Consider the following 18,047-nt stretch of genomic DNA (forward strand, 5'->3'; position numbering starts at 1 on the left):
ACACTCCCACACCGACGGCGATTGGCTGCCATGCAAGGCGCCGACCAGCTCATCAGGAACATTTGGGGGTAAGGTGTCTTGCTCAGGGACACTTCGACACAGCCTGGGTGGGGGATCGAACTGGCAACCCTCCAACTGCCAGACGACTGCTCTTACTGCCTGAGCCATTTAAAGCCATCGCTGGCAGTCAGTCAGCGCTTTGGTGTCAACTGTTCGCTCTTGCACCAAGCTGGTAGGCACGCGGTAGACTGGGTGCGTTAATGCTGGTTTGGGTTTCTTTCACTTTTAAAAGAAAAGGTAAGGAAGGTGTTCAGTTTGCTAGTGCTGTGTGCACTGCTGACGACTTCCTAAAGTTTCTTTGTTTTTTTATTTCATTTCTAGCTTGTGTGAGCTTGTGGGTGAGGGACGTTGTTCCCGGTATTTGTACTTTGGTTTGTTTTTCCTGAGCTGTGTCTGAAGGTTCTTTATTTTGTGTGCCTAGTGTTTTATACTAGGTTGTACTTTTATTTTGGTCCCCGGTCTGGGGTTTGCAGTGCTCGCCTTTTAGCACTCATTTTGGTTGGGTTGTTCGCCCTGGTTTTTAAGGGTCACTTTATTAGCCGTTTTTGGGCTGGTTCTCTTATTTGGTCGGAGTTGTCTCCGGGTTAAAATGGTAAATGGTTGGCATTTATATAGCACCTTTATCCAAAGCACTGTACAATTGATGCTTCACCCATTCATACACACACTCACACACCGACGGAGATTGGCTGCCATGAAAGGCCCCAACCAGCCCGTCAGGAGCATTTGGGGTTAGGTGTCTTGCTCAGGGACACTTCAACACAGCCCGGGCGGGGGATCGAACCGGCAACCCTCCAACTGCCAGACGACTGCTCTTACTGCCTGAGCCATGTTGCCCCCATAACCCGGGGGTTATTTTCTGTTTCCCTTACCTCCCGGGATTTTGTGGCGGACACGTTATAAGGTATTACCCTTAGTCGCTCCTGGTTCTCCGCCAGTCCCCGACAGTACATTAGCTCAGTATCTCAGGTACACTGTGCTTATGTACGAGGTGTCTGTCAGTAGTATTATGTAAATATTAAAAGTACCTGTGTACGTATTATGTACGTACACAGGTATTGATTTACATATTACATATTGATATTCTCAATGGTGTGTTTAGTACTTCAGTCTCACCTTACTGACACCCTGAAAGCAAACATCTCAGGTTTTGTTCAAATACCAGTCATGAGACTGCTAACTGAATTTATCTCATACGTTAACTTTGATTGTGGGTGTATCTGCAGGAGCATTCCTTGCTATATTTGGTCTTTGTGGTGACCTGTGGGATACCCCTGTTCCTACTGGAGACTGCCATGGGGCAGTACACCCGGGAGGGGGGCATCACCTGCTGGAGGAAGCTGTGCCCATTGGCTGAGGGTGAGAGGCCAGAAACCTCTGTGGGCAAATGGATAAAACTGAGATCACTTTGGCTTTACCGACAGGGAGCAATGGAGAGAAGAGACAAAATCCCCGTGTGATTGAGTTCAGTTATTCTCACATGCAAATCTGCAAACTCAATATGCTCATATAAAATGCAAACAAGAGAAAGTACACTGTTGCTATTAGTGAGGAGTGGTTATTAATTGTTGCTCTAGGCTGTCGGACTCTTCTTGTGTGTTGAGCGCCCTGATGTCAGGCCAATTTCCGCTGCCTTGCATCCAAGTATGGAGAGGTGGAGTCAACAGTGTAGTTTGCTAACTACAGTCTCTAACCACAGAACTAAATGCAGTATGTTCACTTTAGAGGAGGCTACTTGGTGTCTACAGTCTATAAAACGGAGTGAGGTCAGTCAATACACTGGGAGCAAATGGATAATCAGCAGTAGGGTTACAGCGCTTGGTTGCCATACAGGAGGGGGATAGAATATTCTCCCAAACCAAAGTTCACCCAGGAAAATGAATCTATTATAACTATAGCTCTTATACTTCTGTCAGACTCTAACTCTGTTAGGCTAAAAGGTTGATTCAACTCAATGGGCTAATTGCAAGAAATATTCACAGTATATTACTGGAATTTGTTATATGCTCAGTGTGTCTCTCAAAGCAGAAGACATCAATGCTATTATCAGGATTGCTAATGTGAAGAGGAACCACAGCAGGCATGTGCATAACCATTAATCGTACAAGTTGCTGTTCAAAACGATGATTGCATAACCAGGTGTTAATTAAGTGTGTGTGCATGTGTGTATAGGTGTATTTGTCTCAGGGGTTGGCTATGCTGGTCAGCTGATCACGATTTACAATGTCATCTGTTATATGATCATCCTGGCCTGGGCCCTCTTCTTCCTCTACTTCTCCTTCAGCTCTGAGCTTCCCTGGGCCAGTTGCTCCAACACCTGGAACATAGGTAAAGTGAATGAAATGTTTTGTACGTGCTATAACTCCACCTGCAGAAGACACTGCAAGCCCATAGTCTTTTATGTCTGAGGTTAAGGGTCTTGCTCAAGGGCCCAACAACTGTGTGGATCTTATTATGGCTACACCAGGGCTTGACCCAGTAATGCACCTTAGCCACTAGGCTACAGGCTGCACCATGATGATCATTACACTTGAAAATACATTAATAAATGAAGAACATCCACTGGAACAAGAAGCACAGCCACAGCAGTTACAGTTCATCCCATTTCAAACTTCACATTGGAAGCGGATCACCTCTCATCCACCTCCTAATGGGGTGAAAGGAACAGTCTGCTAATACTTGTCCCAAAATATCATACCACCTGTCCAGAAATTCACCTGTTGAACACCTGTTCAAAAAATCAAGGAGACAAGGAAGCATTGGCAAATTCCCCAAATGTAATTTCTCAAGTGAAAATACGGTAGCTAATGGAAAAAGTAAGCTTGTGTATAAAGAGTATAAGAGTCACGTCAACAGTGTAGTTTGCTAACTACAATCGCTAACCACAGAACTAAATGTTTCTGTATGTTCATGACCTTAGCTACAGTTTAGAGGAGGCTACTTGGTGCCTACAGTCTATAAAACAGTTTGCAGCCTGTGCTGGGCTTAAAATATTTTATTTGATTGCTTTAAAATAAATGTTTGTTGACCACAAAACAAAACAAAAAAATACAGCTATTCAACATTTAACGGTCAAGAGATCAAGAACACTCGTAGGGATGGGCATGGTTAATCGATTCACCAGATAACCAAAACACACTTAACCGAAACGGCCAACGTCCCAACCAGATAACTTTTTCATTCTCTTCTGGATATTAGCCTTATAATTAAGTTAACATTAAAACAATTTTTTTCGATAAAAACATGTATAAGAATGTTATATATGTTGGTCGCCTACTGCAGTGAGGTCATAGAATTTGAGAGTAGCGAAATTTACATGATTGCTACAATGACTCAAAAACACAGCGGAAGCAGGCTGTCGCAAACAGAATCGGGAACCATGCGCAAACTCGGAATTGATCGAAAGGGATCTTCATTAACAAGGTCACTGTCCAGATTCAGTAGCCAGCAAACAGGAACAACACACAAGGGACAGGCAAGGGTCTGGGCGGACAGGGTGATGAAGAGCAGGCGAGACAAAGTCAAATAGAGGTGAGGGTCTAAACCAGGAGATCAGTCTGAGAGGAAAGGCAGGAATTGAGATGGGGCTTGGAGGAGGAGAAGGGCGGAGGACCACAGGCTGGGCAAAGGGACTGGAACAGGACTAGGAGAGCAGGCTTGGAAGCGGGACAGGAAACTATGGAAACAGGCACTGGGAAATCAACCGCAAGAAAACAAGACACGAGCACGAAGGCAAGGAGCAAGGCAATCTGGCACAGGACAAAGAAACAGACAAGCTTCAATGCAAGCTGTTTTTGAGGTCCTGGGGGAGGACCTATGTCGGACTCTTTATCGGAGTATTGACCAAGGTCATTGCCGTTTGTAGCAATGAGTCCCTGCCTCTGCAGCTATCTGGGCAGCAGCAAGCAATTACGCCCAAGCACATGACACAGAGAGTGGTACTCTTTGGCTGTGATGAGAGCATCACACACAGTCCGGCGCGCAACCGTACCTTGTTGGATAAGTCGAGGGAAGCGGTCTTAGAAAGAGCCATGTAGCAGCTGGCTAATGTAGGCTAAGTGAAGAAATTTAGAAGTGTGTGTAGCTGGCTAAATTGGTTTCGGGCTAGCCTGGGAGCTTTTTGTTGAAGGCTGAAAGCCGTGATAAAAGTAGCTTCTCGGCAGTGACTCTGTGAGCGGAGTAAGAAAAGTTGTGAGAAATGAATGTCAACTGAATGGAGTAGCACTGCAGTGTACTACAGTATAGTATGCAGGTGCCTCCTGTAGTATTGCACATGCTACTATCTGTCAAAGCCAGTGCAATGAAATGCTTCTGCCGAGGTCAGGACTGGGATCATTCCCTATCGGCGACTCTCTGTGCTTCAGATCACTGTGTGGATTTCTCCAATCAATTTCCTTATACAGGCTCCCTCTCAGAAGATTGAGACCAACAAAGTAAGAGGCTCAACGCATAGTGACGGGTGTGGAACTTTAATTTAACAGACTCAAACAGGGTCATACAGTATAAACCAGACTGACATTTAATATTCATGTTTCATACTTTTTATTTATTTAAAACATTTCTCCATAGAAATGAACCATCATTTCTCTCTCTCTTTCTCTCTCTCTTCCACCAGGCAGTTTATTTCACAGCTACCTTCCCATACCTGATGCTTTTGGTGTTGTTGATACGAGGGCTAACTCTACCTGGAGCTCTGCAGGGGGTGGAGTTCTACCTGTACCCTGACCCCTCCCACCTGGCAGACCCACAGGTAAGTACTCCATAACACCAGCTGCACCTTTTCACCCAGCCAGGGACTAAGTTCATTGAAGCAACACCCAATGTGTTCAATGTTTGTGATGTCACTGCAGGTGTGGATGGACGCAGGAGCTCAGATCTTCTTCTCCTACAGTGTTGTAGTGGGTTCTCTGACTGTCCTGGGTAGCTACAACACCTATAACAACAACTGCTACAAGTAAGGACAAGCTTACCCACAGTACAGATGTGCAGGAAAACGGACAGGTTCTTAACTATAAATATGCAGCTCTGTCCAGTGTAATACTCAGATACCAACACCTATCCTGTCAGGTTCTATTATCTATTTGCGTCTACGTTCTTAGCGTTTTCATTATTTCTTACCCTTTGTGCTCGCCATCGTCAGTTAATTCATTCACTGTCATTTGTTTCACCTGGATTGTTTTGCCTGATTGTTATTACCTCTCGTTACCTGTGCATTTAAACCCCTGTTTGTCTCACTCGTTGCCAGATTGTCATGTGCTATAGCCATTCAGCGTTTTTCTGTCTGATCTCCTGTGTGACCTGCTTTGTTTTCGACTTCTGTTTTTTGGATTTCCTTTGTTAAACCCCACGCTAACCCAACGACGGAATTTTGCGAGGGCTGAAGGTATCAGCGTGCTCGTCCTTCTGGTGTTGCTGAAAGAATACTAATAGGGTTAAAAATTAGTGGCCCCTATGCGGAGATTCTAGATCAGCCAATAAATAAACCACGATACAAAGGCAGTAGTACCACTCTGCCTTCTGCTCTTTACTGGTCCGGGCTGACCAAGTATCTCCACAATAGGGCCAATAGATTCACCTTTGTTTATCTGACTCCATTTTAGAATAATAATTTAGATTAGTTATCCACATTAGGTAGATTTCTTATTGATAATTTTGACTTGATCACTATAGGAATCCTGTACTGAGATTTACTCTCCGAACAGTCCTCTGCTGGTACCGCCGCATGTCACATCGCACGTTATGTGCACGTCTCACGAACTGACTAGATATCTATAGTCATCACAGAGGTCGCAGGAATAGCTACTCTTGGGTATATCTGTTTACAGCATAGGGACCCAAGCAGACCAACCTAGCTACGGCTGTGCTCGATATGAATGAACTACCACGTGGAGGCAAGGGATTTACCATCATAGGTCTACAGGTGCTATACGCCGTGATACATTAAGCGTAAGTATTCATCCTCCCTTGACCAGTTCGAGGGGGTAAACCAAGCATTCCCTGTATAACATTGAGTGTCAGTAAGCGAAACCACACCGATCAAGTTTTAACAATTTATTTTACCAGGCAAGTTACATACGTAATTACGCACTAGTTCCAAATAAAAAACATTACAATGGAAACCAAATTACGGAGTCTTAAAAGTCATACCTGGTAATAAAAGCTACATACGGGAGTCTGGCTACAGATACCCTGTACGTAGAAATTACGTGCACTGTGTGCACGGGAGGCTGATTGCATTCTCCCAGATTGCTTAGTTTACTGTCCTTAAATCCAAAATCTGGCCTTTGATGTTAACCCTAAAAATGGGTCACCCATCTGGAATTTGGAGCCACGCCTCCCCAGGAAACGCAGGGGGGTTGAGGCACATGGATTTCACTGGGGCAGAGCTCCAAACAGTTTCTCTCTGGTTCCTGGTTGGTTATGATGTCCAGGGTTTGCTGTTGCAGAAATAAAACCATTGCACCAGTCGCACTGAAACAATCAGAATAATACCAAACATGAATATTATCTAAACTGACTTCGTCATGAAACATCCAGTGCTGTACACATCATTTAGTGACTGAGGAAGAGGGAGATCTGAGAGGGAGGGAGTAAGAAAGGGGGTTCAGGAGAAGGTCAGGGCCTAGCAGGAAGTATTTCCTCCCAACCTCTCTGTGCCGTAAAGAATGTTGCCCTGTCGTAACTAGCTGGAGGCCTGAGTCTTCCCTCACAGGCTCCTGCCCGTACAGGTGGGGAGATAGTGGGGGTTAATGGTGCATGCTCCTGGGTTAAATTACTTTACAGCCACATATTCCGCAATACCAGAGGAAGCCAGGAAGCTGACCAGCCCTGAGTGATAATGCCAGATGTTAATCATTTCTGCCTTACATCTTCTTGTGATTCCTTCGCTGTGTTTGGCTTCCCTTCAGTTTTTTGGATTTTGTTTCTATTTGGGCTGTCTGTTTGTTTTCATCCCTTTGCCTGTGATCTCGACCACTCTCTGGATTATCCTTGTATTACCTGTTTGCCTGGAAACCAAATCTTTGCCTGGACTCAGTTACAAACTGCCTAATCTCTGCCATTACTGTTTGCTGAACTGCCTGTCTGAACTGCTCTGAAGTTAATAAAGACTTTAACATTAACTTCTGTGATCTTGCTCTTGGGTTCAGTGTTCTGGGGCCTGACATATCCTGCATGACACATGGCAGTGAGCACCTAATTTCTTTCACCGTGGAACAAAATAAATGCAAAAATGAGAGCTGGTCAGAGATTTAGCCTCCTGGTGGTGTTTCTACAGGGACAGTTTATGGCTGTGTCTGCTGAACAGTGGGACCAGCCTGGTGGCAGGATTTGCGGTCTTTTCTGTGCTGGGGTTCATGGCACATGAGCAGGGTGTCCCCATCGCAGAAGTGGCAGAATCAGGTACTTTGTGCAGTATGTCAAATGTATTTTTTAGACTTCTTTTTTTAGACTTCTACTGCTGTGACCTATCCACTTAGAGTTATGATGCGTTGTGTGTTCAGAGATGGTTCTGCATACCATTGTTTTAATGTGGTTATTTGCATTACTGTCACCTTCCTGACAGTTTTTACCAATGCTTGTCTTCTCCCATTAATCTGGTGTTTCTGTCTCACTGAATCTTTTTCTTTTTTTTTTGCTTTAGCACCATTCTTTGCAAACTCGAGAGACTTATGTGCAAAATCCTGAGAATTGTGACATATGTCATATGTCATGTTTTATGTCATAAATGTGTTTCAGACATAACAAGTCACATTGTTGACCAATGTTTTGGCACTGTTATTCAATTCTTATGTCGGATTTGGCATTTATCGCGTATTGAGATTAACTCTTCACATGTCCAGCTGTATTAACGGACAGTATGTAAAAAGGTCATCTGTGGAGGGTGCTCTGCATAACAGCATCTGCTTAATGCAGAACTGTGTGACTGTAATGTGAGGGAATATGACCTGGGTAAGAATGGTAGGTTCATTTATTATTCTCCCATTCCTTCTGACTCCTTCACTTTCCTCCTGTGTTCTTTGTTCTACCCTGCTCCCTGCTCCCAGGACCTGGTCTGGCATTCATTGCGTACCCCCAAGCAGTAGCAATGATGCCCCTACCTCAGCTGTGGGCTGCTTGCTTCTTCATTATGATCATCCTGTTGGGCCTGGACACTCAGGTAAGAATAACTGGAACATTGCTGTCATTGTTACATGGTCTATATTTCTAGCAAATACATAATTATAAGCTGAGATACAATCAGAGGTTGTTTAATGATCCCATTTCCACTAGCACTGAGGCTACCTGACTTTCATTCTATGTGCTAAGAAAATCTTATTATGTTTCTGACGCCTGTGAATTTTCTCCCATTCAAAATAAAAGAATCTGACCGAGCTGATTTTATGAAACTGCCATTGGCCCCCATTAATTCTGCTCGGCTTAACCCAGTTTTCGTACTCATAGTCATCCTCTGAAGGTGAAACCTGATATTCATGTTGGCAGCAAATCTCTGTACTCGATCTCTGGTCTCACCCTGACTTGTTTCCCTATAATATCTATTCTTGTCCTTTCCCATTCTGTCCACCAGGGGGGGGATGTATGTGTTCCAGCTCCTGGACTACTATGCCTGTAATGGGGCCTGTATGTTCTTCCTGTGTGTGTTCAAGGTTCTGGCCATGGGCTGGCTGTTTGGTGAGTGCAGGACTTTGCTGAATGGATTTAGGAAGATAGCTGGCTGTACTACTGCACAAACAGTGTATCTTTCAACAAACTGTCCAAACCTTTCCAATGCAACACTGGAAATAGAAAAGAAAAAAATGGCACCCAACAGAAATAGGTTATGGACAAGAATCGAAACAAAGTGCTCATAATGTACAGAAGAGGTCATGCAAATGGCATTATGTTTAAAAAATAATAAATAAAAATGTATAAAATGTATGAAATGAAACATCAAGACAGAGCATAACATGGCCTACTTTACTTTCGTTCATCGCCAAAGACAGGAGAAACTGTTTTAAGGTGGAAGAAATAAACATACAGAGAATGGTAGATTATCTCTGAATTGAAACCAGCTTCAAAGTTATTGACTGTCGAGGAATAATTCAGTTCAGAATAATTCAGGCCTGCACAGACTTCAATCGTGGTCGAGCTTGACAATAAGATCATGGAGAGAAGTACAAGCATTTGTAGTTCTCTGAAACTCTTATGGTTTTGCCCATTTGTATACCTCAGACGAAGTCATTAAATGCAATTCTGAGCCAAGTCTCAAGTCTCCAGAATGGCGCAGCCTACACAACAGTATGGCTTGAGAAATTCATCAAGATTCAGATGCTATAGTTGAAGATATAGAAACCCGAAATGTAGATGACATTTTGTATATGGCATCATGTGTGACAACTGAAGTATTGTCAGTATTATCAGGGGCACACACAAAAGAACAACCATGTCTGAGCCAACATTTTGGCAAAGCCATTTTCAAGATGGCTGGGGGAAAGCTTTGCCAAAACCTCAGGTCTGGGTTCAGGTTCGACAGCTTTTAATGCCATGGTCTATTGCAAACAATTTAAAGTACATACAGTTCTTATTTGTATATTTGACGCTGGAATAACAATCAATGTCCCCTCAACTACTACATAACGTCACCCAACAGGATATTCAAAAGTACTCACTGACCTGCTTGCATATCAAGCTTAAAGTTTATACTCAAAGGTTTTTAAAATAGTGCCACCCTTTGCTCATGCGAATGCAGTTGCTTCTGTGATCAATGTTGACTGATCAAATTTATGAAATTCAAAATGTGCACATCAAGGCACATAGACATAGCCTACTTAAAAAAAAATAAAGACCAAGATAAAAACTTGTTAGCATGTCAGGGCGACCAATAAGAAAGAGATTGAATGTCAAATGCACAAGGATGGCCTTATAATTGGAACTTTACTTCATCACCAAAGACAGGAGAAACTGGTTTAAGCTTCAAAAGATAAACAGAGAATGGTAGAGTCTCTCTGAATTGAACCAAGCTTCAAAATTCCTCTGTCGAGGAATAATTAATTTCGGAATCATTTAGGCCTATGCAGACTTCAATCTTGGTCCAGCTTTATTACATGGTCATGGTGAGAAGTACAAGCATTTGTACTTCTCTGAAACTGTTACCCCCAGTTCACATAATTTTTCAAATTCCTCTACACTTTTTTGCCATTCATATTTTAAAAAGTTGGGTTTTTTTTTTTTTAGCAACGGAACAATTACTGACTTGAAAATACGGTATCTAGTTGAATACCAACACAATAGTGCAAATGAATGATCTTGAATACCAAGAGCACTCAAAACCCCTTCAAAAGGGCAAACTTTAAGCCAGAGAGCCAGCAATTCCCTAACGCACTGCTCCACTGTGCTTTCATTACATGTCATTTGGCTGACGCTTTTATCGAAAGCTACTTACAGTTGATTAGACTAAGCAGGAGACAAGGGCCCAAGGGCTGTGTGGATCTCATTGTGGCTACACCGGGGATCGAACCACCGACCTTGTGGGTCCCAGTCAGCTTATAAAACAAAGCGAGGGTTTTTTCCCCCCCAGTGGAATCTCCCGTTATGCATGACATAACACTACACTCACCGTCATTCCCATGTGCCCTGGAGCAGGGGAGGAGCGCATGATGGATGTGATCGAGGACATGACCGGGGAACGGCCCAGCCTCATCTTTAAGCTCTGCTGGCTACTTCACCCCACTGGTGACCCTGGTGAGTTTGACTCACCCCCACCGTGGGATGTCCAGAGACAGAGCATCTGCCTGACTCACGTATTACAGGACAACCTCATCATTGCACAACTCAAGCATGTTGCATTTGAGATTTATGAAACTGCAAACTTCAGCAAAATGAATACAATTGAATGAGAATTGCAGCACAAACAAGATGTTTTGTGCACAGGAAAGCTAAAATATTCACATGTGAAAAGAAAATGCCATATGTAAACTGGGCATTTGTAAACAAATTATATATGGTAGGTTACATTTTCCTGGTCTCATTTTAAAAGTTGGATTATTGTTATAGTTTGTACATGTAGGCTAATCCATTAAATCGTCCAGTCTGCAAGTGAGGATAAGACTGGAAATTTGAATTCCTGTGAAGTCTGGAGAGGCTGCTGAGTTGAACAATTGAAGGGGCCCCATGCTGAGTCTGAATGCACATCATGTAAAACTTTGAAGTGGGTGGGATAGGACAGCAGATAATCAATAAATCAAGTCTCGGAAACGGAGTGTTTTTGACTGCATAACTGTGACCCAGTTTCAACAACTGAACTCAAATTCATGTTATTTCTACTTCTATGACACAATGGCAGCATGGTGTGTGTAACATTTATTAAACCTTCCACTCTTCCTCCTCTCCCGTAGGGATCCTTTATCTTCTCTCTGGTGAAGTACCAGCCCCTGACCTTTAACCGCTGGTATGTGTATCCAGACTGGGCGTACATGCTGGGCTGGCTGCTGGCCCTCTCCTCTGTTGTACTGGTGCCGGGGTGGAGTCTGGTCAAGCTCTCCATCAGCACTGGCACTCTCAGACAGGTGAGGCCTGGATCCCGTGTCTCCACAGCTGTGCAGAAAGATAGCCTTGTTTTCACTGTCCCACCCCCTTACCCAGGGTCACACACACACACACACACACACACACACTCACATACATTCACACACACACTCACAACATCAGTAGATATGCAATGAGCCAAATTCAAGGCAGGTGGATGTGGATAGAGCTGTCTGTCCTGTACAATATTTAGTGAAAAATAATGTAGAGTCTCCACTCTTACTCCTACATAGGCAGCACACTATGAGTCTTATCTACTTGAGAGCTTATGCTAGAAAAGAAAAACGAATCATTTAAAGTAAAACCTATTCACTCATGTATTTTATATTAAATATATGATGTGTATGCTGTCATCATTTTGGTTTGGCGCTGAATGGACCTAGAAGCAGATCCAAACAAAACTTGATTTTAAATATTTTACAGATCATTGGCATTGTTTTGTACATTGTAAATACATTACATATTTATATTGTGTAAAACACTTGCTTATCAAGATCTCTACCATTATTATTTTTCTGCTGACAGAGATGGTCTGATCTGTGTCACCCTGGTGATGACCTCCCCCTGACCCGGAAGCAAATGGCTGAGCGAGAACATGCAATTACTGCCACAGAGATGGAAGAGTTAATGACCAACTAATTCATATTTTGCAGATTTGTGAAGTATTTTTTAACCGGCTACATCCTGGTAACACACCTGATTATGCTTCCCAACTCCCTGTTATGTACGGCTCTGAGAACCCAAACGCAGACCACAGGATAATCCAAAATCGTTGTTTATTCGAAATCGTAGCCAGGAGATCCAATACAATGACAAAAACGAAAGGCAAAAGAATAGTCGAAAAAATCCAGAAAATCAAAAGGCTAAAGTACAGAATGGTGAAGGCAAAAATCGAAATCAGAAAACAAAGCAGAATGTCAAAAAACCAGAGAAGTAGAAAGGCAAACAAAACAAAAGGGCAAGGCAGGCACGGAAATCAAAAGGCAAAGGGGTGTCTATGAAGAATCTCAAGAATTAGGCTCACAAAGTATTCGGCACTAAGACTGATCAACGTTCTGACAAGGAACAATGCCGAGACTGAGGTTTAAATACATGAGGGAAGGTAACAATCTAGGCGGGGCTGGGGAAAAGGTGGGCTAAACAAATAGACAACAGGCGGGGAGACATAATGGGTAGTAACATAATCATAGAGGGGAGACGAAAACGCGGACTGGATGCACGAAACCAACATGTAAAACATACGGCTCCGGGTCAGGGAGTAGACATTTGCATAGCTTGAAGACGTAGTGATAGTTAGAGACAGATGCGAACACTTCGCTGAAACTAAACGAGTAATCAGGGATAGCATAGGGAGGCAGAGTTACAGAACAGTGCAGAAATACCAAGAGATTGCGTTAGTGAGTTAGTTACGTGAATATTTCTAAACTACCCAATAAAAGTGATTGTTAGTTAATTAGTTAGACAGTCAGTAAGTGTATTAATCAGATTTGTACTGTACAAAACCTTAGTAGTAGTTAGTAAGAATCGTGCTTTACAACATTTAACTACCAAGAAAAAGCAGGAAGTAAGAATCGCTTACGATTCAGGAAGTAAGAAAGGAATTTCTTGAAAACCCAAAAAAATACCGTAAACACCCGAATAGCGGGACACGCAGACAGGGGAGTGACTCGGCTGGTAAACATTCAGACGCAGACATAACAGGGAAAGACAAATGGGAACTGTAATGGAAAACACTAACCAATGATCTATGAAAAATGAATAATTAACAAGAATAAACATGAATACATACAGGACAAATTCAGAAACATTACACTCATCTTTTTGAAAGTGTGCGTTTCAAAATTATATCACTAATTTAGGGTCATTCTAGTCAGGTATGGCTTTAAATAGAGAGCCATAGTTTTAGTTTTTTGCCAAGGATGTAGCTTTTTTCCCAGCTATGCTCAACTGATGTGAGCGAGAACAAAAATGCTTTTTTGGTACTTCGCATAGTTATTCCACAGTGAAATTAATGAGATATTGTGTGTGAGGTCAGTTTAAACAACATATGATAAAAGTAAACAAAACACGTGCATTTAATCGCACTGGTATTTAAATTGAGATTTTTGTTGATGGAATATGATGTCAAGCTGCATGTCATATTTAAGGGACCAAAGTCTCCAGTTACTTGAAAATTCCATGGGAAGCATTCAGTATTGTAAAACCCCATGCTAACCCAATGATGGAATTTAGCGAGGGCCAAAGGTTTTTGCATGCTTGTCCTCCTGGTGTTGCTGGAAGAATATTAGTCGGGTTAAATAGTAATATTCTTCCAGCAACACCAGGAGGACAAGCATGCAAAACCCTTCAGCCCTTGCTAAATTCCGTCATTGGGTTAGCGTGGGGTTTTACAGTTGGTGACCCCAACGTGATCAAATTTCATTCATGTGTGTGGAATCTGGCGTTTTACAGTTGGTAAACTTGACGTGAACAAATTTCATCCATGTAAGATTTGTCTGCTGAGGCTTACAATGGGTGAGGTTGTTGTGTCTAGGAAACGACAAGTCCAATCTTCAATTTGTCTAAAAACATCTTCATGAGGGAAAAGACACCAAGGCAGCAAGCTCTTCAGGAAAATCAGACTTTATTAGCAGAAGCGCATAAAGCCGGACCAGTGTTTGCAGAAACATGGACCTGGACTGTCATTTTTACACCCATTTTATACACAGTTACTCCTCCTACAACTCCTCCTCAAACCTCATTGTGGCAAATCACCCACACTGTTCTTATCTTAACTCCTCCCAAAGCTCCTCCCACAACAGGTGCAAACATCATTGTGGCAAATCGCCCAAGGTCCTCATGCTCTGCCAGCTCTGTACAAAGTTCAGTCATGTTCTGCCAAATCTCTATAAAGTTCAGGGATGCTCAGCCAACTCTGTACAAAGTTCAGGGCGCTCTGCCAACTACCAACAAAGTTCAGGACGCCCCCGCCCTCGAGAACTGCTTTCTACCAACCATGTCATATTGTATTTTTCCATGGTTTTTTCTAAGCATGCACGTCACTCTGTATTTTTCCACTGTCACTGTTCTAACATGAATTTATCAGCAATAAATCATTGAAAATATACAAACATACTAAACATTTGATTAATATTCTCTTCTAAGTGAGTAAATGTACGTTGCATTCTTTGCTCTCATTTCAACAGTTTTCACTGTGGTTTCTTGCGTTTTCATAAGTTCAGCTGTAATTAATGTTCTAGGTTCATTTGATTGGATAACAAGCAGTGTACATGTGATATATATTGATTATAAGCCACTTACATATAGATACACTTCTGGCATGCATCATTAAGAGTTTTGGAGAAACCAGCTGTACAGGCATATCAGACATATCGCTCTGCCCACTGTCCTTGACTGTCTACACAGTCAAGGCCGCCAGCTGGCTGCTTTATTCAACTCCGGTTACATATGGGTCACTGTGTAATTCTAGCACAATTTTGCAGTTAATCAGTTTGAAACTATACAGGGTACATATCATACTTTAATGTGGATATATCGATACACTTTCAGCATATATCGTCGACAGTTTTGGAGGAACCAGCCTGCTCATCAAGGTTGAGTCTGATTTTGACTTGTGATTGTTTATCATGCTTTTCAGAGGGAGATCTTTTGTTCTGTGAATTTTCCCCTACAAAAGCATTTGTGATAGACATGTGGAGAGTTAAATATACCAAATGTTCTGTAATAAATGTCAAATAGTCTTTGCCCTAGTCGGGATACATCCTTAATAAAAAAGGATGAATTCCCTGATTACATCATTTATCCTATAAGGATACATTAAATTATTTAGGCATAGGCCAAATGTATAGTGCATCTTGGTGCACCATATTAGTTTCCTCTGCTTCACTTTGTGTGCACTGTGAATGCAGAGGATTTATATTATTATATACAGTATACAGCATGTCTGTGCATGCCATGTAGGAACTGTTAGCTAATAACACTAGCATACATACTTGGATGCCAGTTCGATTAACTGTGGCATGTGTGTACTTAAATATAATTGTATGTTTGTGTGGTTTCTCCCACTAACACAAAATATATATATTTGAATATTTTCTAGACCATAGATAAACTAGTTAATGCCATTAAATGAACCCTTTAAAGTTTTCACTGATTTACAGCAACAGGAGAGGTCTTTATAGCCCAGTAACACTGAATTGGCTTATATTTTGGAAGGTGTTCCAAATGAAAAATGCTTAAGCAAATTTAAGAATAAAAGAGAAGAAGCAATTCCTCCTCTTATTTACATCTCTGGGCATAAAACCTAACAAGGGGGGTCATTTTCTGGCAAGCACTGGTTTATGGGTCATTCTACTCCCCCCACAGTTTCAAACTTCTCAGTTCCTCACTGCCCCCTCATAGCTCCCACTGCTCCCTTTGTGCGTCTTGTCTCTCCTTCCCTAATTGTTTGTCACCTGTGGTGCTACTATTACTATTAGCCATTCACTTGTCAATCAGACCCATACCATCGAGCATGTCTTAGCCTGCAGAACATATGCCGAGGGTTGGTTTGCTGCTGCCACACAAGAGATTCTGGACCTTTGTCTGCACAAGAACCCTTGTCATGTCATATGGGAGTTCATTGAAGCCTTAGACTGGCATAGGTGGATTGTGTCAGAGCAAAGGGAAAATATTCATTATCCACCTCTTTTATGTATGTATTGTTTGTATGTTTATCATAAGTAGTTGTACTGTCTATATTGGATTCTTGGTTTCTTTTTCTTTGATTCACCTAAAACAGGTCTATCTAAATTCCACTACCATACGCTCAACCTGCGTAGTAGTGAAGAATCAGGTATTTAAATTAGATTGCCGTATTGGTGCATATCTCTATAAGGGGCATGGGGGCCATATTCACCACTCGCACTGGTTGTCATGAAACATATTGCCATGATTTATATGTCTAACAATATGTTCCCACATTTGTACCAAATGTATTAGTGTTCAGTTTTTGTATGGCCATGCTGAGATCATCCAGGTGTCTCACCCACAGTAGTACGTCACCAGCGAGATGAGCTCCTTCACGCATGAATGTCTGACCTGTCCAGTGAGTCATTTCATCGACTGGATGTGATGGAGGACTTCGCAATGGGTCAGATCTGCGTCCTGAGGAGAATTCCGCTGGAGGTGGACGTCTCTCTGTGGTGGAAGGACACTATTTCTGGACAGAGTGTGTGGTCTCTGACTGACCTAATGAACCTGGTGCAACAGGTCGTCCAGGGCTGGCTCCTCTACCAGCTCTGCCCAGGATGCCTACACATGGTGGGACTGGTGGGACTGGGTGCTCTGAGGGTCCGTCATCACCAGCCTCATCCACTCCCTAAAATCCTCTACCCCTGCTGCTTCGGTGCTCAGCCCCCTGCAGGTGCCAACACTGTCGGGATTGAGACCCCAAGCATCCACAGGGAATTACATGTACAGCCACGGCTTTCACAGTGACCCCTTGGAACTGTGTTGTTTGTCCCACAGGGCCAAGGGGGGAATCTGTAAGCCAGTAGTAATTAACATTTGGTGTCATGCGCTGGTCAGCTTGCTGACTTCCCCCTCCCGGAGCATACATTGTTAGCCCCCACCTTTTGGCGCCCATGCCTGTGGGGGAGAGCTAGAGAAGGATTCCTGGAGGAGCCTTCCTGGGCCCCCTGGGGAGCCCCCCTTCTTTCACATTCCTTACAGGTTTAGAGCACAGGAATACTGGAGATGGCATAAAGATGTTTCATGATAATCCCAGGTCAGAATATAGGAATGTTTGGTGTTATTCTGATTGGTTCAGTGCGACTGGTGTAATGGTCTAGTTTTTGTAACAGTCTACCTTTGATATCATAACCATTTCCGAGAGGAAACTGGGCAAAAGCTGTCTCTGTAGAAGCCATTTGTTTTAGCTCCCTGACCAAGGTCTCACTGGTGGGAGTTTGGCTGTAAATTTCAGATGGGTGACCCATTTTTAGGGTCTAAGGAGATAAGGAGAAGAAACCAAGCAATCTGGGGTTTTGTCTCCTTTCCTTTAATTCACCCAAATCAGGTTTATCAAAAAAGTATATTACCATGAGAGGCACAAAACATATTTCCAGCATAATGCAGTTATCATGAAAACTCCCAACTACATTCATAGATAATATCTTGCAACCTTTTCCCCCCCGACCATCCGACATCTGATCCACTCCTTACAGAGCACACCTCAACCCACAGTCAGCCCTACGACCCTGGGTATCCAAAGGCAAAGTGGGACTCAGGAAGGGCTGCCTTGTGTGGGAAACCTGAGAGCTGGGGCTTCTGGTATGTGTCAAACTGTTTGGACTACCTTTGGGGAGGTTCAGGCCATCGGCGCCGAAGGAGATAACGGGTGGCTGTATGAAGTTAGGTCACAGGGATCTGGGAAAAGAGTGCGC

General features: G+C 42.9%; 1 pseudogene; it reads left to right on the forward strand.

Annotated features, from left to right (window-relative positions):
* The first annotated feature begins 1,355 nt into the window (after nt 1-1,355).
* Nucleotides 1,356-17,151, forward strand: LOC133108253 (sodium- and chloride-dependent GABA transporter 2-like; annotated as a pseudogene).
* Nucleotides 17,152-18,047: the final 896 nt, after the last annotated feature.

The sequence above is a fragment of the Conger conger genome, chromosome 13, assembly GCF_963514075.1.
Source record: "Conger conger chromosome 13, fConCon1.1, whole genome shotgun sequence".
In the NCBI taxonomy this organism is placed as follows: domain Eukaryota; kingdom Metazoa; phylum Chordata; class Actinopteri; order Anguilliformes; family Congridae; genus Conger; species Conger conger.